The sequence below is a fragment of the Varanus komodoensis genome, unplaced genomic scaffold, assembly GCF_004798865.1.
Source record: "Varanus komodoensis strain SLA01 unplaced genomic scaffold, ASM479886v1 scaffold4, whole genome shotgun sequence".
Taxonomy (NCBI): domain Eukaryota; kingdom Metazoa; phylum Chordata; class Lepidosauria; order Squamata; family Varanidae; genus Varanus; species Varanus komodoensis.
In genome coordinates, this window is record NW_025335941.1 from 54,404,910 (window position 1) to 54,429,346 (window position 24,437).

Consider the following 24,437-nt stretch of genomic DNA (forward strand, 5'->3'; position numbering starts at 1 on the left):
AAACATCTGAAGGACAATAAAATTTGACAGGTACATACAATCAGGCAAAAAACAAAGCAATACATAATAACAATTATTCCACATGTACCAAAACAGTGTAAAAGTCAATATAAAACTAAATAATATAATAAACAATTTAAATGGTGAGAAAGTAAGAAAGTTTTAAGCGGACATCTGAACATATATAGCGTCAGCACCTGGCGTATCTCCCTAGGGAGCTAATTCCATAGAAGGGGTGCCACATCCAAGAAGGCCCTTGCCCTTTCTTTACTTCCTTCAGAGGTGACTCATGGAGAAGGGCCTCCATAGATGATCTGAGGATCTGAGTAGGTGGATATGGGGGTGAGACACTCCTTTAGATATCCAGGCCCTAAGCTGTTTAGGGCTTTCTATATTAGCATAAGCACCTTAAAGTGGGCCTGAACTTCACCAGGTAATTGAATTCAGTTGCAGGTTCATAACACCTGCACAGGGCCAGTATTATGCAGGTTTCTCAGCAAAAGGCCCACCCACTTCACTGCCTTTAACTCAGGAGGGGATTCAGAGTTGCTCCCCTCCCACACAACCCTTAACTGGAGAGGTTGTTAGACCAAGCCATCAAATGAGATCTATTCTATGTCTGCTCCTTGACAACTGGACACCACTGTTCTAATGCCGGAAAATATCATAATGTTGAAACAAGACAGGCACCAATGCAAATGGACACTAATTCATTTGCTAATGATCAAGAGCAGCCATCAGGGGCAGCCACCAGTGATTTCATGAAAGAAGAGAAGGAGCCTATTTAAATGTTTTAATTGTTGTGAGAGGAATGGATTTGCTTTTATCAGATCAATATTACTTTGACCAAGAATCAATTAAACTGACAAGCCTGCTGCTATTGAAGCAAAAAGGGAGCGTAATTAAATTCCATCCTGGAGATGCTGTATGGCAAAAGAAAAGAAGGAAAGTGTAAAGGGCCAAGTTCTTTAGCTGGTGGATGAATAACATGGTTAGGATGAAGTCTTAAATTAAAACACCAGGGCTCAGGAATTTCCAGGAGAATGTCGCAATGTACAGCAGCCTTTCCCAATCTGAACCCTCCAGATGCTTTGAACTTCAGTTCCCAAAAGTCCCAGTCAGTGTGGCCAATGGTCAGAAATGCTGGAAGTTGTAATCCCAAAATCTGATAGGTGCCGGTTGGACGAAGCCAATGTGAAGAAAATAAGATCTGCAACTGTGGCCACGTATGAAGCAATGGAAATCAGGGACTGAGCTCTAAACCAGGTACCAATCAGGGATCTCTGAGGGTCTTAAGAAGTATATAGATATGCACATTTCCCTGCAATATTCCCAAGAAATGACTTCAGTGCTTTCTTCTACTATCAGCACTTCACAGCAATATCACTGATGTAGTGGAAAACAATAGCACCCAAATTAAGAGTGGAAGTTTCTAAATCAGCCACTATAGAAAATGCTGTATGGAGTCAAGGCAGCGATATGCTGGTGGCAATAATGAAGATGAGCTATTCCAGCAGGAAGCAGAGGATGTGAGACCTTTTCACAATGCTTCTGAACCCTTCTCTGGCAGCTGCTGTTACCCAAGCCTACCTGTGCAATGCCTATTCTAGTTCTTTTGTCCTCCAGCCACATTGCTCACTGAGGCAAGTAATTAGAGTACCAAATAATAGAGCCAAGATTCCAAATTAACTTTCAATATGGTTGTCTCATTGCCAGTGGCAAAAACAATGATAACAATGGGGGAAAATCCATATCCTTCCATGCTAAACATAAATTGGAAGCAATGATTCAGTGAGAACCAGTTGCAGATCTAAAGCCTCTCTTTTCTTTGTAAACCTACAGGACTCCTCCATGTAGAAGGAGACATTTCAGGACACATGGGGATAGCTCCAGAATGGATCATGTCCAAAAGTGGTGGGCAGAAGAGAATGAGGAGCCTGAGAAAGTACTGTAAGGAAAGGTTGAAGGAGTTATTTAGGTCATCTGGAAGAAACAATGGAGAAGTGATATATAACAGTCATCATGTCAGGAACTGAGGTTCCTTCTTTGCGCATTCAACCAAAGACCTTTCCCTTGTAAAGCATTCTTTATTGACCGAAAGCATGAAATACCCAGAATGAATCTCTGATCATGCACAGAGCACTTTGTTTAACCTAATCTAGTATTCACCTCAAGGAACTCTCCTTATGAGCATGCCTGGGCCCCATCCCTTTGGGTGGGGCCTTCTGAAAATGAGTATGCCACCTCTATGAACACTGATCCCCTTATTGGGCTGCCCTCCTCTACTGACAACAGGTCATGGGGTGAACAGCTGGGGCTGCCATGTTTCTTTGTGTTGGAGAAACTACCCTGCTCTGAGGCCCCTCCCACAAACTGTACATCTTGGGTATTCCCAGAGACTGCCTGCCCACCTGGAGAGTCTGGCCTTGGGATAAGCACCTTTGCTTCTTTCATCTCAGTGTCTCAGGATGGCCACATTCCCACTCTCCAGTCCTCTCCTCTCCTCCTTCTGATTCAGATTCTTCTGAAGCCCAGGCAGCCACCCTTGAGAACGTTTGCTCAAAGCAACAATCTTTCTCACTCCCAACACACCCCCAGTTCTTTGATTTGCTGCATGCAAGCAATGGAGCAATTTTATTGTTGCGGATTAAGTGGATATGGTGCAGACCAAATTATTGCAAATAATGCTTAAAAAAACAGTCATGAAAAAACAGTCTTTACTAGGTATAGCACCCAATTCATGGAATGTTCTTCTCAGGTGGGTATACCTGACTCCTACAGGAAGGTATTTCTGGAGTCAGGTGAAAGAAGTAACACCTTCTGAGAATGCTGATGGCTTGTCAAGAAAAGAACCTGCCCATCAAGAGAAGAGGAGCTCACAACAATTGACTAGAATGATTTTTTTTTCATTTTTCTTACATGAATTTTAATCTCCTCCTTCTTCCCTGATGGATAGACTGTTTTGTACTATGTAGATTTTTATCTTGTATCTCTTTTCATGCTTACTGTTCAGATTTAGGATGTTTTCCTTGATGAATTGTGCAGTGGCCCATGGTGCAATTGAATTATTTCAGGAAGAGGAAGAGGACTAAGAGGAGGAGGAGTGGTGGAGAAGAAGAATCAGAGAGGCAAATGTACAAATGGATTTGAACTTTATAAATCATGGCATAAAGTGAAGTCATGATAAATGTGAGATTTTAAAGCAATTTAGAAGAATGAAAACCACATGTACCAGCCTGTTCACTGTGGTCTTCATCTGAAGCCCTGCTCCATGTTCCTTCCCTTAATGGAGTTAGGTGGGAGCTTGTAAGGAACAGGGCTTTTTCAATTACAGGACCTCAGCTTTGGAATCCTATTCCACTAGAGATCCGGTTGGCACCTATTTTTTTGGCCTTTAGGTGCCAACTTAAGACATATTTATTCCATAGTCATTTTAACAGGTGCATTTTTTATTTTTAATGTTGTTTTTACATTTTATGACATTCTATGCTGCTGCCGATATGTTTTATAGCTAGTGATATAAGCTCATTTTAATTGATTCATGTTTATTTTTGGATTTTTTAAAATATATATATTCTATTTATTGTTTTAGTGTCCCTATTTTGTTTATTTTGCTTTATTTAATTTTGGTTGCTTATCTATGGTTTTCATTGTTATTTGTCTTTAGTAATTGTCAGTTGTTGAGTTCAGCAAAGTATTATTTTTATGCTGTTTTATACTGTATGGATTTTATTGTGATATAAGCTGCCCAGAATGCCTATGGCTAACGGGATGGCATATAAATTGAATGAATGAATGAATGAATGAATGACTGAAATAAAGACCTTTGGTAGATCATTTGTTGTTGTTACTGGTCACAAAGTCATGCCCGACCCATCATGACCCCATGGACAACATTCCTCCAGGCTCTCCTGTCTTCTACCATCCCTCGGAATCCACCCATGCTCACACCCACCGCCCCAGTGACTCCATCCAGCCACCTTATCCTCTGCCATCCCCTTCTCCTTTTGCCATCAATCGTTCCCAGCATCAGGGATGGTAGATCATTTACCCAACTTTTAACATCAAACAAAAGGAGCATTCATGTCTTGCTACTACTATTTCTTATCCTACACCAAAAGAATAATGCCCTTGCTTTCTGAGAGGGTAGAAACATTTAAATATTAAGGACATAAAGCTAAGAAGAGTCTTCCCATTTATTTTTATCTACTGAAAACCATGTACTCCAGCTTTTGTATCAACAAACACCAAGCCAGCTTTCAGGAAATGGAAACAACACAAAATGATGCCTGGGTTGCACCAGCTGGTACCCCAGGGAGCCCACAGCGTGGCAGCTTTTCCATGAAACAGAAGGAAATGCTCACTACCTTGTGCAGCTAGCGGGACCAAATTAGTCATCCCCTTGCCAAGATGTTCTTCATGGGGGCACAGCCTCACTGGGAAGAGGCAGAGGCTATTGTGTGTTTCCTTTCACTTCTGCAGCCCAAGGGCGGTTAAATGGCATAGCATCCTCAAGTCAAAAACATGCTTGCTATGGCTAATACACGGGGGAAAGAGCATGGATGTGTGGGCTGACCTGCTCTCCATTCAGTCTGGAGAACCATTTGGAGAACCAGTGTGGCTCGGTGTTAAAAGTGTTGGACTGGCATTTGGTTGATCTTGGGTTTTGTATCAGCCTATTCGGCCATATACCCGTAGCTCACTGAGTCACCTTGGACCAACCATTTTCACAGGTTGTTTTCTGAATGAAATGGAGAGGTGAATGAGGAAGACTGCGCAAATGCCTTGTGTTCCCACTGGGGGAAAAAGAGAGAAAATCAAACAAACTCATCCAATATAAATATAATTCAATACATGCATAAAATTGTAACCTGCTCAGGCAGGCTTTAGGCTAATTGGGTGGGAGAAAAGTCTAATAAAATAAAATGAATAATAAAATATACATAAAATAATATCATGTTCTTTCTCAGTTTCTCATTTTGCCAGATGCAGTATGTTCCAAACTCTGAGCATTTTTCTAATCTTAAATTCAATTCATGCCAAGAACTGAGATTTTAAAAAGTGAAAATTATGCTTATGCACATTTTTCCCAATCTGTGTATTCCTGTGGACAATTGTGCAAGCAATTTCTGTTTTCATTTGCTCTGCTTTTAAACGACCCAACAGCTGAAGTTTTCTGGCTTGTGTACAAGACCTAAAAATATACAGAGCACACTTTGAAAGAAAAAAGCTTTTAAACAAACAGAATACAGTAGAAAACAGGATGAAACCAACAGCAAAAATTAAAACCATTGTAATATTGTGAATCTAAATTAAAATCAGTAGCAGAACAGAGTACTGAAAGCACAAAACGGAACACTAGGAGAGCAAAAAGTTCTTCTTCTGGTCTTGGAAAGATCATCCCATAGGCACAAGCCAACTTCTCTGGGGAGGGCAGAAATGCGGGGGTCACCACTTTAAAAGTCCTCTCTCTTGTATCAGCTGTTTCATCTGCATTGACAGGGGTACCTGCATTCAGATATCTGCATAGGTAAATATGGGATCAGAAACATCGATAAATATTGCTACATTGAGGGAACCTTGGCTTGGTTCCTACACTGTATTCGAACACTCCAGCAAAATTTTGAGCACAAACCCAGCATGTAGCCGAACATTTTTCAGCACAGCAAAGAGCAACAATCAAGCACTCAGCATCTGGGATTGTGCGCAAGTGTCTGCTGGAACATTTGACAGTATCATACACTCTGAAATTAGCAGAAAAATGTATGCAGAGTTTAAAAGCACCAGTGATCACATCATTTCCATTTCCCAAGGAGAGGAACGTAAGATCTTCAACTGACAGGTGAGATTTGAGAAGAACAAATCTGATGTGACCTTTAGGGTTAATTCTTAAACGGAATAAAGTGTCCTCATAGAAGTCTACTAAACTAGCCATATCGGGTGTCCATGTGCCTTCTTTGAAAGAGGGCAGCCTTCTATTTGAAGGGCTCCTAGAGGATCATCCTCTGCTTGAACGGTTGCCCTGACTGAAGATGTACAAGGAAGGGGAGGGCCCTTGCTGTGGTCCAACCTCAGTGAGAACCGATATGCCAGGCATGCAGGCAGCACAGCACGCAGGAGCAGCAGGCGCACAGGTGATTCCCTGGGCATTCTCTTCCCCACCATGGCGATCTTGCATTTCTGTTGAAACCACAATAAGGATCTTAGTTTGCACTTGCATATATTTGCATATGCACATCTGTGCGTATCAATGCCCTTTTGGCAGCACATTTCCCCTTTCCTGGTGATGCGTAAGTGTGGTGCATAATGAAAAATGTCCTTCAACAAGAGGCAATTGAGGCCTCTTGTGCAGTACTACACCTGATGTGCAGTGCTTCAGTATTGTTCTGAACAAGTTCAGCGCCTCCAGCTGAAAGAGAGAGCTGCACCTCTGCATTACTAGAACCTGTTGCTGGAGGGAAGAGCTTCTGCCCTGCTTCTTCTGCATGGCAGCACCACCCCAGCATACAGCCAGAAGGTGCTGTTATAGCTACCAGCTCATACGGTTCCACTTGGTTAGTGTGACGCACAGGTTTGCAAGGCAGACATTCTAGTCCCTGCTTGGCCATGAAGCTCTCCTTAGGTCAGTCACTGGCTCTCAGCCTCACCTCATAACAGGTGTGTGGTGAGGAGAAATGGCAAAGGAGGAGGCCCATGTGAAATACCATGGATTCTTTGCAAAATGAAGGAATATAAACATAAATCAGAGAGAAGAAACTAAGGAAAGGCTGCCAATTTTGGGAGTATGCTGAGACACCTTCACAATTATTCATGGCTGAGTGGGGACTACTGCCCAGGTCTCCATCACCACCACACCACAGTGGCTCTCAGTGCGGAAGGGTTGCTGATTTAGTCACTCCAACAGTTGGCCAATGTGAGGAGATTCCAAATGGCAGCTTGGATTTAGGCAGGCACATCACAACTAGGGGTGGTCTGGTTGTGATTTCACGTGCTTTGTGTGTTGGCCAGAACAGGCAGCAACCCAATTTAACCCTCTGAGCCAGGCTCTAATTGCCCTTTTTGGGTTGATAGCAGCAGCTGCAACCTCCCAGTTTACTTCTGGGAGATCAAGGGCTGCCGTCATGGGTCACAGAGGCCAGCATGTTGAGGGCTAGCAGATTCTATTGAGCTAAATAAAGCTGTATACTGTTCAACACCATATTCCACATCCTGTCTTCATTCCCAGCGATCCTGCAGCAGCACATTTCTGTGAGCCTGCAGAATGCTTTAGAGATTTGCATGTTAATGAACATCTTGTTTTCAGAAAGCCCTTGCTTCAGTTTAACAAAGTAAAGAAGGAAGACTGCATGGGTCAATTTGATGAGCAGCTTCCATGATAAATCCTCTTGAGTTGTAGAAACTGCCAATAAGGGAGAAAATATATGTGAGCTTTTTTTCCCTTTTCTTTTTTTAGGCAAGAGGTGATCTTATTAGCTTTTAATACAGAACTTTTCACTTAGCAAGCAAGATCCTGGTAATTTGTAGAAGCCCTTATAAACTACCACAGTCCCTAGAGTTAGACAATTGTTCAGAACTCGCTGGGGATAATACTGTCCTTCTATCACACAGGGGATTTTCTGTGAGGAGTGAGGTAATTGTCTTACAGCATTTTGCACACTCTGAAGTACTGGATAACTTAATATCAGCATGTACCACAATATAGCCTTCATAAATCATTAGCAAATGGAATGATTTGACCCTACTGGAAAGCAAAGTCACTGATTGCAATCGTAGGATGATCTATCTGGAAGGGATTGGAGGTCATCCAGTCCAGGGTGTGTAAATTAAGATACAGCTCCAGCATCCCTGAGAGATGTCAGTTCAGATTGTGCTTAAATTGCTCCAGTAAAGGGGAGCAAACCACCTCCCAAAGCTGTTCCTTCTATTGCTGAACAGCTCTTACCAACAAGGAATAGGGAGGTGCCAGGAATCTGCTTTGGTAGAAAATCTACCAGATGCCCTAGTTTTGACTTCCTGGACACCAGTCTGTTTGCAGTGGCCCAGAGTCTAAGTTCCTAAGTCTAAGCATGCCCAGGCTTTGTGGGGTGCTACTCAGGAATCAAGTCCCATACACTGTACAAGAAGTGCCATTTTTCCATGACAGCTGCTGCCACCAGCAGCGGGGTGCAGGAAATAAGGTTGGCCACCAGGAATGGTGGCTAGCATGCCCACTCTCCATGCCCCTTTTTCCTGCTCTCTGCCACCAGTGGCAGTGCACTGAGCAGGGAAGAAGCTTGGCCATAACGAATGGCAGCTGGGGAAGGATCCTGGTTGTGCAACTGGGCTCTGTGAATGCTTGAAGACTTCTTCTGGGCTTGGCTTGTCCCTCCTTAGAGAGGGACAAGCACTGGGAGAAGTCCAATGTGAACCGGATTCCGGAGAGGGCCAGTACATTTGTAGCAAGGAATGTCTCTTAATGCTTAGCTGAACATGGCTTTCCTGCTACTTGGCATATTGGTTCTTGTCCTCCCTTCTGGAACAACTGCAAACTAACCCTCCCCATCTTCTTCATGCATGTCATGTATATGTTATGGCAGACACATGCATGAGACGGCACAGATAAAAAGAGTCCTGCTGAATCAGGTTAAAGGTTGGCATTCTGTTCACACAGGGGCCTCACTGATGTGCCCACATTCCCCAGTGACTGGTACATATTACCTCTGATACTGGAACTAATATATAGCCCTCATGGATGGCAGCTATTGATAGTTTTATCCTCCAGGAGAATAACTACTGCTATCCTTCCATAGGAACAGCTTTAATGTTGAATTATTTGGCTTTTGTCCTTTGGAATGTGCATGTGTGTATTAGGCACAATAGCATTAAAATACAATATGTGAGGAAAGATTCTTGCAAAATAAGCATATTAAGAAAACTGCATGCGTTAGGAGATGCATGGTATTTTTGTGTAGGTTTGTTGGTTTTAATTCCAGATCTATGCAAAATCAGGATGGAATGACATTTTAAGTGAATGCATGCAGAAGTGACAAGGCATGGAAATCCATCCCCTTTGTTTGCACAGATCCTTATATATATGATGGATACACTCAAACAGATTGGGATGCAACAAACTTTGCAGTCACCGACCATTGTCAAGTTGCTTCTCTTTCATCTGGAATTCAAAATGCTGCAGATATAAGTACGTAGGAAGAGCTGCATTGGATCATGCAAAAGATATTTGCAGCCCATCATTCAGTTTCTACAATGGCCAACTATATTTTTTCCAAGGACACACCTTCATCCCATTTTTTTCCATCAGAAGAAATTTCATGGCATTCCCATGTAAGAAAAAGATGGTGGCTTCTACAAAAAGAGTACTGAACCTAAAAGTGCTAGGTATTTTAATCTCTGGCATTGGTTTCTCTGATATTGCTACATAGCAGCAGTTTCATACTAAACTAAAATAATTATGCAGTTTAACAGACCGAAGTTGGGCATGTTTACACAGAAGTTGATGTCCTTCTGGAAAGGCCAAAAAGCTTTTCAGGTTCAGGTTTAAGCTATTCAGGTTCTCCAAATGCCTCCTCAAAGCTCAATTCATATCATTCATGCCTCTGAAATCAAATGTCTTTTACTTTCCAATCAGGAAAAATGCGCATTTTTCATCAACAAAAATACACATTTTTAAAACTATGTATTTCCCAATTGAAAAAAGAGCATCTCTCCTGATAGGCTAAAAGTTTAAAAAGGGCAATCGTGTGTGTCTGAAAATGCATGCTTGTGTATGTGTGCAGGTGCACATGTTTGTGCTTAGGAAAGTGTGTCCCTTTCCAGCAAGTTGCATTCCTGCTTCTGTTTGTGTTTGGGATTCTGAAAGGGGAATGTTTCCATGATTTGAGAAGAAGAATGACATTCTCATAATCCTTTCTTCCAGGCTTTCTGGCTGTTATTTTGAACTGGAGTTTCTCAGGTTGTTGATGCTGTTTCCAGCCAAGAACTTCACCTGTCACCTCTTGACTTGTGTAGAGAGAAACTCTTCATCACATTCAGCTATGCTCAGTTTATCTTTATAATTATTTTAGCTCAGTACCAAGCCTGCTCTACATGACGATGTCATAGAAATCTGGCACAGATTCAACTAGCTTGAACTTCTGCAAATCCACCTCACCTTTCCATTTCCCACCTCAACTTCTGCAGATGCTGTGGACTCGCTGCCCAGATTTATTTATTTATTTATGAAAAGCTTTTCTATCCCATCCTCTACAAACATCTCGGGATGGTTTACAATAAATATTTTTATTGTAAATAGTTTAAATAGTTTTATTTGTTTTGTGTTGCTTTGTTTTTACTTTCCAGAATTATGTACTAATTTCATTGTTAAAAACACAAAATGGCTCTAAAATACACCAATATATAAACAATTTAACAAACAAATAAGCACATTGTATGGATCTTGACTTTCCTGTCAGTCTCGTCTTCTTTTATGTGTAAACACTCTGCTCATGGATGGCATACTGAGCCAAGAAAGTATGCAAAATGTTACATGCCAGTGAAAGTTCTGACAGACCTCTTTGCATCCTTGCTAAAAGGGAAAGAAAAACCAAATTTGCCAATGACTAGATGATGGGACACTTGAGAATCCATGAGAAAATGGCAGGTGAGACAGGTTTAACCAAATCCAAACATCCCTAGCTTTATGCCTTTCCCATTTGCACTATAAACTCCCTTCCATTTGATTATATTTGTTTCACAGACAATCCACTTCATGAACCAACCACACATGACTGAACCCTCCAGCATACTGAGATAAGGTAACATAGCCAGAGGGCAGCTGCAATATTCAGTAGTTAGAGCCACACACCAAACTCCGACTCTCTCAGGAATTTCTGTTGAAAGTGTGCAGAGGCATCAAAGAACAAAAAAAGAGATGGAGGCAGATGCATTAGACAGTATATCTTGGAGGATACTTGCCCAAGTACCCTGAGAACAACAACACAGGAGCTCTTAGGAGACTGCTTAGGGAGCCCAATCCCTGGGTACAAATGTCTTCTCATACAATAGCGTTCCTTACACTCTACTTCTTCCACATTGTTTTCCCCTTGGACTTCTAGAACAGAAATATAGCCTCTTCTAAGTGGGGCACACGGCCCTTTCAGTTGACTCAGTCTGTTCGCTTTCAGCTATTGCAAATGGAAACATAGCCCTCTGGAAAGTTATAAACCAAAGTAATGAAAAAGAAATCCTTCTATCCATACATTTGCACCCTTCTGAAATAGATATGAAAAATGTACCCCAGAGTTAGTTTAGTTACTTACATTGAGGTAAGATGAGGCAAAGTGAAAAAACTGTTTGCAGCAAAACCACATGAATCTTGATACAAAACTACATCCCTGCTGACTTTAACAGGTCTTGCACTCAAGGACTTGTAAAGAAAATGGCATCTTTAGGGCCATTTAACATGAGCTAGAAGTGCAATGGGACTGCTAAAGAAGCTAATAGATTGCAGGCTACATTGACAGAATATAGTGTTGAGGTCATGTGAAGTAATAGTTCCAATATATTCTGGCTGATCTTTCCACATCTTGAAAGATATTGACAAATTAGAGCACATTCAGAAGAAAACAGCCAGATGCTGACAGGTGTAGAAACTAGATCCTTTGAGGAATCGGGATGGAGAAATCTTCCAGTTCACTTTCTTCCACATCAGATATTTTGGATCATTGGTCATGTTTTATCAAAAACAAACTAAAATGAAATGCTCACCTACCTGGACATGCCAAATTCAGAAATTACAAGTGGTTGAAGTCCCATCTTTAAAACAGTCATTCTAATAAACTACTGGAATAGTATTGGTGGAAAACTGAAAGCACTCTAGAAAGCATCAAACTGTATGAAAACAAATGGTATCACCATATGAAAACCTAACAAAAGAATTCCAGAAAAAGGTCACAGTTCTGCCCTAACCTTCTACCTGATGTGCTAATTGTAAACATTTTTTAAAAATAAGCCGGAAAACCTCAACCAAAGTTTTGACACCATGTAAGCCATTGGATTTTTCTCTTTTACTTCCACTGCAGATACCATTGGTTATAGGATGGATTAAAAATATAATTTAAGAAATAATAATTCTCTTGCTTCTCCTAATACTAGCTTCAATACTACACAGCCCTAATATTACACAGGAGACGTCCAAACACATTATGCACAATCAGGAAAATTAATCATATTGGTACAAATCATGCTAGAGAAAATATATCAGTGATGAAATCATGGACTGCCTTATATGGAATGCATCAGGAATCCAGAAATGTATGGATTTCTGATTGCAAATTGCATTCAAGTATGAATGTATGAACATAAGAAAAGTCACGCTGGATCAGGCCAAAGGTCCATTTAGTCCAGCACTATACACACAACTACTCACAAGATCTTTCAAGCAGTATGGCTGCAAGACCTCCTGTCCAAGCTTTTCAGCAAGTAAGGTATGCAGGCATGCCAGCTCTGCTAAAGGAGGTAGCACATAACCCATAATGCAAATATGCATTTAGCTCCAAGAGATACAAATCCAGGAAATCCCCTGTGGCAAAGTTGTAAGGAGGCACGTGACAGAACTAATTTCTTAAGCATCCTTTGTTTAGACTTTGTGGACATCTATACACAACCTGCTATGTCAACCAAACTTATGTGCTTGGGAGCATGTAGAGAAAGGCAAGTTCTTCTATGCATGTTGAAAGATAATAGAACAGGAGGCAATCAGGTTCCAAAAGCATTACCTTCTTCTTTTGTCTATTTTGGACGTGCACAGCCATTTAAGTGGATGACTTTCAATGCGTTAATCCATGCCAGCAGCGTATTTCTCTGTTTTTGCAGACGGATGCACATATTCATTAATGAATCCATTGCAAACCATGAAAGCAACCTCAGTTAACATAGCCAGAGGCCCAGTACGTTCTTCATTTAATCTTTTCCTGAAGCTATAACCACCCATTACCACCACTTAGGGTCTCTTGGCATGACAGAGTTGATGGATCACACTTCAGATTCTGTGAGGTGAGGCTTCTTGGGTAGTCACACATACTTTCCCACATTAAAGTTCAGTCTGCTCTGCAGCCATTTTTCTGATGTGAGACAATGTTCCATCCTCTTTGTTCTGGTGCTGGTATTTTTCTGGCTCACATTCAGTTGTGCAATTTACACACATATAGACCTACAGACTAGTCCAAGGATGTTGTCAGAATCTGCCCAGTCCAAAAAAAGAAATGGGGGGGGGGGGAGAGTCCCCACATCTAAGTCTCTCACCTTTTACAGTTTTTTCCCCCCATAAATCTTTCTTTCAAGAAACATATCTGGAGGAACAGAAGCCCCTTAACTCTCTGTAAGAAGTTTTGAGATGAATATTTATATTTGAAACAAAAGAAGACCATTTTAGTCTCTGGTCATTTTAGTCTCTTTTGAAAGAGTTTAAGCTAAAACCTCCAAAAACTAGATTTAAAAAACCAGAACTAAAACAGGGAAAGCTTTTTAATGCTGGTTTAAAGTTTCTAGGGCAAAAGTTTTGTTATACAGATGGAAGATCAATGTTAAACTTTTTTTCCGGACTGTCTCATTATATAAAGACTTGGGAAAGATTAAATCTTAAATTACTGGTACTTGCTGAAAACCATTCCTTTGCTAATTGATACTTCCTGGGGCAAAACTTCAGCCTTTCATAGGCAGTATTTGCCTTGCCTGAGGCATTTTGTCCAGGATAATGAAAGGTGCAGCTAATGTTATAAATCAGGGGTGGCCAGGCCAAGGCTTGCATGCAGCTCTTTGAGTTTATTTTTCAGCTCACAGCTTGCCACTCACGGCCACCGCCCACGGGCACCCACTTGTCCCTGGCAGCCTATGGGCTCCCATTTGTGGCTTTCAAGCATCTGATATTTACCATATATGGCTTTTCAATTGATCAAGTCTGGCCACGCCTGCTATGAATGGAGGATGAAGTTAAGGATCTACAAGCACAACAATGCAGCTGATAGTTTTGGCGACATACAGGTATGTGAGTGGATGTCACATGGAGGTGGGTAGAAAACTGTTCTCCCCTGTAGAATTGGGCAGGATGCGCTCCAACAGAACAAAGTAAACCCAGGTTCAATTTAGATGCCAGGAAGCACTTCCTGACATTTAGGATCCCAAGGGTATGGAATGGGCTTCTGCGGGACATGGTTGAGGTCCCATCGGTGAGGGTGTTCAAGGATAGGCTAGACATGCACATGGTGGGCATGTCATGAACAGAGCCAGCTGGAGCCAGGGAGTCAGACTAGATGGCCCGGGATGCCCTTTCTGACTCACTCTGTTTCTATGTTTCTACATTCCAGCATCACCATATTGATGGAAATATGATAATCTCTTGTCAGAGGCACATGATAGGATTCTTGGAAAAACATCATCACACCTCACTGAAACAAAATCCTAACATCCAGACCTGGATTTTTCTGAATTTATTTCTTGTCTGTTTTGCTTCTCCATCATTCTTGTCTTTCCGCATGCATCCTTTATGGATATCTTTTTTTCTAGTCCATGCTGCCTTTACGTTTTACCCATAATTCCATTTTCTTCTGTGTCCATGGTGATCTGTGTTAAAAATGTTTTCAAAAATGCATATTTAAATGAGCTTGTTCTCTTAAAATACTATGTAGTTGCATATTTTCCTCTCAAAATGAATATTTAATGGTGGCTTTTCTCTCAGAATGCTTATTTGTACATTAACACTGCCAAAAACTGCCACAAAATACAGAGAAGTGAACAAAACTGGTGGAGAGCACATTCTGATCTACACATCTGTCCAACTAGTGAGAATCAGGTCATTTCATATAGGAATACACAAAGATCAAATTTCTCAAGTCTTTCTAAGCTGCTCCGGGATGCGTGATTTCTTAGAAGGTTGACAGAAATCCAAGATCTAGTTTTGCAGCTTATCAGTCTCAGTAAAGATTTTCTGGCATGAGTCATGGATGGGTGATGAATTCACTCCAATGTGTGTTATTGTTGCTGCTGTGGATTGACAAATTTACCCAAAGCACATCTCCAGACTTTTCAGGAAATGAAGACAAAGTGGCACTGCAAAATCCACAATTTGGCGAACTTTCTGATGCCTCTTGTCTCAAGGAAAATTGCACACAAAATTTGCTTGCCAGAGGAATGTGTGCTCTAACTCTGTAGACTTGAGAAATATGCACACGGAAAAGCAATTCAGCAATGTAAAATACTTGGGAATATATGTCTATTTAAAAATGTCCACAAAGATGTATACATTAACAACGCGTTAAAGCTACGTTATGAAAATAAACTAAAAAATACACAGGCCTTTCCACAGATTTTCTTTTAAAAATAACCTAATGCAGAAACAGGATTTTTAAAAATCGCGAAAAACTTGGTCATCTCAACAAAATGGAGAATGTCCGGCCATAGAATGAGTAGCTTGAGAAATCAAATGTTGTAGTCTTGTTTATGTACTTAAAATACCAGTGGATTGGTATGACTGCATGGCTCAGTGTGGTGGGTAAAGGTTATAGTAGCGCCTTCCATTCCCCTTAGATAAAAGAGGAATGGAAGAGTATGCTTTGGATGGCAGGAGTAATGGAGGTGGGAGAAGGAATGGCTTCATAACCCAGGTACTCCACTTCTGAGCACTCAGGTGGACGTTCTGCAGCTCTGTCCCATTTGGACTCAGTTCTTCTATACACTACCCCAAACCAGGACCTGGTGTGATTGCAAACTGGACCTGGATGAATTTCAGTACCATTGTTGTTGTTGTTAGTTGCAAAGTCGTGTCCGACCCATGGACAACATTCCTCCAGGCCCTCCTGTTCTCCACCATCCCCCAGAGTCCACTTAAGCTCATGCCGACTGCTTCAGTGACTCCATCTAGCCACCTCATTCTCTGCCATTCCTTCTTCTTTTGCCTTCTTCTTGTTCCCAGCATTAGGCTCTTCTCCAGTGAGTCCTTCCTTCTCATTAGGTGGCCAAAGTATTTGAGTTTCATCTTCAGTATCTGGCCTTCTAAAGAACAGTCAGGGTTGATCTCCTCTAAGACTGACCGGTTTGATTACCTTGCAGTCCAAGGGACTCGCAGGAGTCTCCTCCAGCACCACAATTCAAAGGCCTCAGTTCTGCAGTGCTCAGCTTTCCTTATGGTCCAACTTTCACATCTATTTGCCAAGAAATGATAGGATTGGATGCCGTGATCTTAGTTTTCTTAATGTTGAGTTTCAAGCCAACTTTTGCACTCTCCTCCTTCACCTGCATTAAGAAGCTCTTTAGTTCCTCTTCACTTTCTACCATTAGAGTGGTATCATCTGCATATCTGAGGTTGTTGATATTTCTCCCAGAAATCTTAATTCCAACTGGTGATTCATCTTGCCCCGCCTTTCTCATGATGTGCTCTGCATATAAGTTAAATAGACAGGGTGACAGTATACAGCCTTGCCGAGCTCCTTTTTCACTTTTGAACCAGTCAGTGGTTCCATGTCCAGTACTCACTGTTGCTTCTTGACCTGCATACAGGTTTCTCAAGAGACAAATAAGATGGTGTGGTACTCCCATCACTTTAAGAACCTGCCACAATTTGTTGTGATCCACACAATCAAAGGCTTTAGCATAGTCAATGAAGCAGAAGTAGATGTTTTTCTGGAACTCCCCAGCTTTCTCCATGATCAGTACCATTACTAACAACATATTTTGTCAATAGCCTTTTTCTCTTGTATGGCTCAAGATATTTTGCTACAAACAAATGGAATCAAATGAGTGTGTGTGTGTGTGTGTGTGTGTGGAAAGAGAGATTTTGATTCTGAAAACTTATTTCCAATATCAGCTAGTCTCTGCTCAGTTTTCTCAAGCTGAAACTAACATTCTCCCCTCTTACGCTTTAGGGTTAACATCTTATTTTTGCCTTTTGTAATTGCTTCATTTGAATAAGTCCTAGGAGTCAGTGTAGAATTCATTCAATCTACAGCGGTATTCCCCCACCACCATCTGAATTTTCTTCACTTTATCTAGTACTTTTCCTATTTCCCTCTGTACCCAAACGGATAGTTTCATGAACCCCAAAATGTACCTTATTAGATTTTAAATAGTTGCTTGTAAAACCTACAATTGGTTCTTATGGAACTTTCAAATCAATTATGTCTAATATTCCTTTTTATGCACAAGGAATAGTGAATTTATGGGAACAGTGGATTTAAGAGAAGCTTTAAAAATGGACTCAGTCTTCCAGTGGTGGCGTGCAGTGTTTTTTGTGCAGCTAATGAGTTTACTTGGAAGTTCCAGTTCCACAGGTAATGAGGGCAAGGGGTGTGGGGGAAATCCTGCAAATATTATGAATGGAAGATAAAGACTGGACTAAAAAGCATCTGAGTCAAGGGGCTTGAAAATTTAATCGATTTAGGAACCAGCAGTTTGGCCATGCCAAGGGGCATATGAAAAATTTGTTTCAGTTTGCTTTGGATCATGATGCACCCAGTTCAGACCTTTCAGGTTGAACATGAATATCATTGTAACTTTATATATTCCATGCAGTGTGATTCACACACCTCAAGAATATATTTGGCAGTATGTGTGCATTTGGCAAAAAAAAAAAAAAAAAAAGACATGAAAGCATGTGAAAATTGTTCCTGTACTTCAATCCATAGGATAAGAATGTGTAAATTTCAAAGATGCATCAAACTGGTGAATGTATTTGAAAAAAATGCATTGAAATGCACATTTTCATCTGAAAAGAAAAATATATGAGAGAGAAAATTCTTTAAGGAGGACTTCAAAAAAGTTCGACAAACTTGTGTTTTACATGCATGCACATTCCCAGGCAAGTCTAGGGCTGCAGCAGAAGAAATCAGCTGTCCAATTTACTTCTTGAAACAGGAAGGAAGCTAGAGTGCTGAATTTGCAACCAACTGTGACATCAGAATTCACAACCTAGCAATTCCTGAACCTGAAACCCAGGAATGGGTTGGACAAAGTTCCACACCCCTTGTGTTTTTTCAGTGAGTAACTAACATTCTCTCTCTCTGTTTCTCTCTCTCTGTGTGGTGAAAGATGCCTTCCTTTTGGACAGATGGGGCATTGTACATACTCTGGTTAACAAGTGAATTTGAAGGCCTTTTCTTTTTATTCTGTTTTTGCAACTTGCTGAATAGCAGCACTGTACTCAGAAGTAAACTGCTTGCTGCATACTCTAAAACAAATCTGCTAATTTGCTCAAGTCTCAGGGCCCAAAGCTTCATGATGATGCAAAGATGTGTTTACAGGGAAATGTGCCCTTATGTCATTGCACTGAAGAAAAAGCTGGCTGCTCCCATGTGCTCATGATGGCCAGTGTAGTGCAGTGGTGGGAGTGCTGGACTGGGATCCAGGAGAGCAGGGTTCTGGTCCCCACTTGTCTGCAAAGCTCATGGAATGATCTCAGAGCGGTCACTAACTCTCAGCCTAACATATTTAAGTGTTGTTGTGAGGATATGACTGGGAGAAGCAGGAGGAATATCTGACCTGCCTGGAGTTCCTTGAAAGAAAAAAAGGTATAAATATAATGCTGTTGTTTTTATTCATATTTTATGATTTAAATATAGAAAAATTCACCCGAACCTTCCTCAAAAGTTGCAAAGAATTCAAAAGCTTCTGATGGCAGTGAGATTTGCTTTCCCAAGATGCCTTGGCTAGCAATGGTGGCAACCAACGGCTGGCAGACAGCTTAAACCTATGCTTATCTACCACCCAAAAGTTGCTTTTAAAATTTCCAGCAATTTTCTAGTCCTCCAGGCAAGTTGCCAGCCGAGCAACCCTCCTGCAGGGACAGTTAGAAGGGAAGGGAAGGGAAGGGAAGGGAAGGGAAGGGAAGGGAAGGGAAGGGAAGGGAAGGGAAGGGAGAAACAAGAATCAGAGGCTATAAACCTGAGCAGTTCTATTCACACCATGAGACTAGAAGCAGGGGGCACTTGGGACGTCACTTAGGAGTTATCCCACACACTTTGGGAAATGATTGTCTGCCAGTGAGAAACAACATTTAACAACTAAAACACAGAATACGGCTTTATATCTAAGCCTTTTAATCTGACATTCAAAAATGCATAGCTTCTGAACAGAGAATCAACTTCAGGTAAACAAGAGAAGTGTCAATTTGACATTTTCTTTCTTATTTTTGCGAAGAACCAACTGCTTCATGTTTTTAAAATTTCAGTATCACCTATTTATTATCCCGGAAACATTTTCCTATCTTGAAATGCCACATGCTGTTCTCACACACATCTACCTCTGCCTGATTAGTAATTTCAGCAAGTTGCAATCTTTAAAGATTCCATTTATTGAAGGAAGCAACTTTCCTTTTGGCCTCTCCATTTGTGGGACAAAATGTACAAAATGACATTACAAATCATAGGTAGCCAAGCAGAGAAATGAGCCTGCATAAATGACTATACCACCTTTCCACTCATGGAAACTCTTTGAATTTAAGCAATGTTGATTTTTAGTCAATTCTTCTCAAGTTTTCCTGCTAGTAAACTGAAATCAGAAAAATCTGGAATATGGTTTTGCTCAGGACACTCCTATTCCCACCAGTATTTCACTTAATATGCATATCATAGAATCATATAAAGCCATTAGGACCAACCTTTCTGCTCAATGCAGGCAAACCTAAGCATCCCTTTCCAATGACTGTCCAACTGCATCCTGAATGCTTCCAGTGTGGAAGAGTCCATGACAGCCCAAGGTAATTGGTCCCACTGTCATATTTCTCTAACACATGTGGGTTTTTTCCAGATGTCCAGCCTGAATCTGGGTTGTTGCAACTTGAACTGATTATTCCGTGTTTTACACTCTGGGATGATCAAGAAGAGATCCCATCTTTCTTTGGGGCTGCCCCTCTACTTAAAATAGTTTTTCAGCAAGCTAAAGAGAAGAGAAGACTGAGTGGGGACATGATATGCCTCTATAAGTAGCTCAAAGGCTGTCACAAAGAGGAAGGCCAGGATCTCTTCTTGCTGATGCCAGAGTGTAGAACCGGAATAATCAATTCAAGTTGCAACAACCCAGATTCAGGCTGGACATCAGGAAAAGCTTCCTCAGTGTCAATGAGGGAATATGACAATTCCAATATGACAGTGGAACCAGTTGCCTGGAGAAGTGATGGGCTCTCCCACACTAGAGATATTCAAAAAGAAACTGGACAGCCATCTGAGTGGGATGGTGTAAGGTGATGTCCTGCAACAGCAGGGGGTTGGACCCTTCATGGCCCCTTCCAACTCTACTATTCTATGATTCTAAATGCACGTTTCAAAATCAGAAAGAATTGGTGTTAAGACAAATAGAAAGGGCTATTTTACATTATCTGTGATTACAATATGCTAAGCAGAATGCCATTCTAGTAAAATGGTTAAATCTGATAGGTGGAATTGAGTTGGGCATTGACTTAAGAAAAGGGCTAATGTCAAGTGTGGGGAATATTTTGAAAGCAAAAATATTCTTGTAGAACTCAAAAGTTATTATTTTTGCAGGGAAACCGAGCAGCTGAAATACCTCTGAGAGTTCCTAATGAAGATTTGTGAAGGTCCCATTGTCCAAGGCAACTTCATCTTGCCTTTGTCAATGAATGGTAGAATGATGTGATCTCCTAAACTATTCAGAATGTGAAATAGATATATCTGCTATAAATTTAGTTCTTTACCTACCTATAAACTTTGGGCAGGCAATGCATGCAAGAATATATACATGCAAAATAGAGATATAAAGGTATTTTTTAAAAAGATACCTGTTCATCCCACTGTTGGTTTAACCATGGTATTACAAGTGAACTTTGACTTTTGTTTTTAATCATACAATACTTCTGAAAGGTCACTGGGTCTCAAGGAAACATCTTGGAGAAGGCAAGTTCATGCTTACATCAAGACTGCTGGAATGCAACTGGACTAGCACTGAGTTTTATTTCAGCTTCCCCACAGAGACTTAGCTCATCCTGTGAGGTTTGGGGAAATGTGTGGATTGCCTTTCTGTCCCACATTATCGGCTTCTTTGCACAATGGTAGAGCCAGCCCTGCTAAATTGTATCTCTGTGAAAGCAGGGTCCCTGGGAAAAAAGGATGCACCGGTGTAGCAGGCTTCTAAGAGAGCAACGCTGTTGCTAGATCATTTCCCACATTTTCATCACCTGAAAGTTCCTCCCTTAAATGTTCTTCCTGTCTGTGCACTATTATTCGATGGGGTCAATATTCTTACTGCATTGAAATCTATTTTTTAAAAGATAGACTATTACCATACGGAACACAAGGTATCAGGATGTAAGAAATAAAGGATTGTTCCCTGTGTTTGAATATATATATATTGTGTGTGTGTGTGTGTGAATTTGTGCACACACATGCATGCATGTATATATATTCATAAATATGTATTCATTATGTGTGTGTGTCGATGTGACTGGTGACCAAAGGGAATAATAAATATTGAATTAACAATGGCTAAATTTTCATAAAAACAATGAAATGTATTGCTCATAAAAGTAACAATATTTCTCAATGTATTAATAGTTGAAGTAAACAAAAGACATCTGTTTCAGAAAAGATCTCTGTCTGCCTTCTGCCATCCCGTTCTCTCTGGAACAAGTCTAATACTTGTTACACCTTGTGTTTTTGCTGGAAGTTGGTTCCTGGAATAAGAGATTTCAAATCTAAGTCCCTTTTGATCAAAATAAATGTTCATGATTTGTAACCAGTAGCAGACGAGAGTCATTCAGCTAAGACATTTAATAAGAATTAAATTACCTAGCTAGTGGTAACGAGGCAATTTTGGAAAGGCTGGAAATAGAATAGATATTAGCATTCTATGTGTTGTAATCTACCCTGCATTCAACACTGAATAATGAATACAGGGCTAAGCGTGTCCCAAAAAAGTAAATCCATCTTACCATGTTTTGGGGCTTGATAAGAATCTCAAAAGAAACACTTTTCAAGCAGGTGTTTTGCAATTAATAAGAATAATTACATATCACTCAAATGCTTTCCTCCACTGAGTATTTAGAAATTGTCAGTCTCTGATACGAATGGTTTGGTTTGGGAAAGAATCACAACTGTATGCAAAAGAGGAGAGGACATATTATGCAATGCATTGCCAACCCCCATAAATCGTAAACTACATTGTTTCAGAAAGCTGTCTTGGGAATATATGATAGATTGCGCTCTACCTATAAATGTCTATTTTGTTCCGTAAGCAGCTTAATTGTTTAATTCAAAGTTTACCCTGCATGAAAGCCACATGAGGTTACAGCTTGTTTTGCAAATGGCCCTGAGGGATGAGGCCTGCTATGTATTTGAGAGTAACAGTTGCATAAGAAAGCATATATGTCATCAGTTTTACTACATAAGGCAGAGTATATAATTGCCTGAACACTGTCTCGTCAATACTCCAAGGACTAGTAATTCTAATGTACATTATGCTAAGTCCATGATCTAGAAGGGGAACATTCTGAAAGGCACACAGAAAGCTCTGGTTAGGCACGGAACTTCTTTCTTATTCATGAAAAGCATCTCCATGGAAATGCTATGTCTGAATGACACTCCTTCACACCAGATAGGATTGTTGATTAAAGGCATATACAGTCAGAAAACAGCTTTTCTAAATGGCCCACAGAGCTTTGGCTATTAGGTGGGAGAGAAAATTATCATCATCACCACCAGCACCCCCTGTTGGAGTGCCTCTCCCAACCACAATCTACTTGCACACTACACTCAATATCTGGGACTTCCTCCAAGTGCAAGCCCCCAGGAATCTCAGAGGGGAGGGCTTTATCTGTGTTGGCCCCTCATCTATGGAACAAATTTCCCATGTGCCTCACCTGGCACCAAGCTTGTGGTATTTTTGGTGCCAGGTTAAGATAGCCCTTTATGTCAAGGCCTGTAAAATTTTCCTTGGATACCCAGGGGGTTGAGGAGATTATCCATCCCATGTGTTTTCCATAGGATTATTATTTCCTGTTTGTTTTAGCTTTTTAAACAATGTAATGTTTATCTGATTATTATGATATTCTATCTTATTATGATATTCTTATCAGAGGAAGCCATATGAGCTGAGACTGAGGGAACTGGGTCTTTTTAGCCTGGAGGAGACCCAGAGCCAATCTGTTGGCGACATACAGGTATGTGAGGGGTTGTCATACAGAGGTGGGGAGAGACAGGATGCGCTTCAACAGAGCAAAGCTCAGGGATCCAAGGTTCAATTTAGATGCTAGGAAGTACTTCCTGACAGTTAGGACCCCAAGGGTGTGGAATGGTCTTCCATGGGAGATGGTTGAGGCCCCATCGGTGAGGGTGTTCAAGGATAGGCTGGACGTGCACATGGTGGGCATGTTGTGAGCGGCGCTGGCTGGAGCTGAGGGTCAGACCAGATGGCCTGGGAGACCCCTTCTGTCTCACTCTGTTTCTATGTTTTTATCTTGTTTTATGTTTTTTTTTTTTTTTTTTTGTAAATCTCCCAGAGAGCTTCAGCTATACGGCGGTACAGAACTGATATAAATAAAATAGAAAAATAACGTAACAGCTAGCATTATGGCAACTTTATAGTTACCCAAAAGTTAGCCTGCCTCACAGTTCCGGATGTTCTCCTGCAACCACATGTACCATGGGACACGTTCTTTGCACCATGTTCTGTGCTGCTTCCGGGAGCCATCAAAATGAAAACTTGCTTATTCATTTATTCAATCAATATGCCACCCCAATGGCCCCACGATCTCTGGACGGCTTGCAACATCTTGGGTCCAGATTGCCAAAGTTTGCTGGAGCTGGAGACCACATTGGCATCTTTTCTACCTGTCAGTCCTGCGCTCACACACACTTTTCAGAGGGAAGATAAAAACAGTAGTCATTAATGTCAGAGAAGTTCATTTGCCTTAGTTACACTGACACCATGGTACATAACCCACCTCTTAGTCTACCTAGCGTAATAATAAAAAACACCTGCTTTAGAAACATGAATTCCTCCAAGCTGCCCCAAGGGTGCAGCCCTTCAAGATTTCCTGACTGCCTCTAAATGTTTAGATTTGTACTTGTATGTTCTGAGTAACAATTATTTAACTTCTTGGCAATCTTTGCCTATTGCCTTACCATCGCACACTGACATTTCAGTAACTTGCAGTATTAGTTTTATCATCTACAGTCATGAATTATTGATTTTGAGCATTCTGTTTCTCCTTCAAACTGCAGAAATTCTCACCATCATAGTGATGCAAAGCACTAATACAGAAAAGTAGATCCTTGCTTTATGTGGCGTTAAAAATATGACCATATCTACCAGCATGCATGACTGGTGTTCTGCAAATGTAATAAATCCCATTTATCCAGATGCAAACTTTTCCATTGACATAGCACCTAGCAAATTATTGTAGGCATTAAGATCTATCCAGAGAGAGAGAGAGAGAGAGAGAGAGAGAGAGAGAGAGAGAG